Here is a 243-nt window from a genome sequence, read left to right on the forward strand (position 1 = left end):
AGGAAAACTCTTTTCATGGGAAGTGGATTTAAAGGTAGGCTGCAAAACAACTGTGAATGTTCAAGACCTCAGTAGTAGGCTACTTCCCAAACAGGACTTGCACAGCCTCTCCCCTGTGAACTGTGATGCCCTTGAGTGGTTGCAGGTTACGGGATTGCTGAATAATCCAATTAATGGAGTTACTGTGCCAAAGATGATGGTTAAATTGCTTCTGAGCATGTCCTGCAGGGTGTTAGCAAAGGC

The sequence above is a fragment of the Phaethon lepturus genome, unplaced genomic scaffold (genome assembly GCF_000687285.1).
Source record: "Phaethon lepturus isolate BGI_N335 unplaced genomic scaffold, ASM68728v1 scaffold6271, whole genome shotgun sequence".
Lineage (NCBI taxonomy): Eukaryota > Metazoa > Chordata > Aves > Phaethontiformes > Phaethontidae > Phaethon > Phaethon lepturus.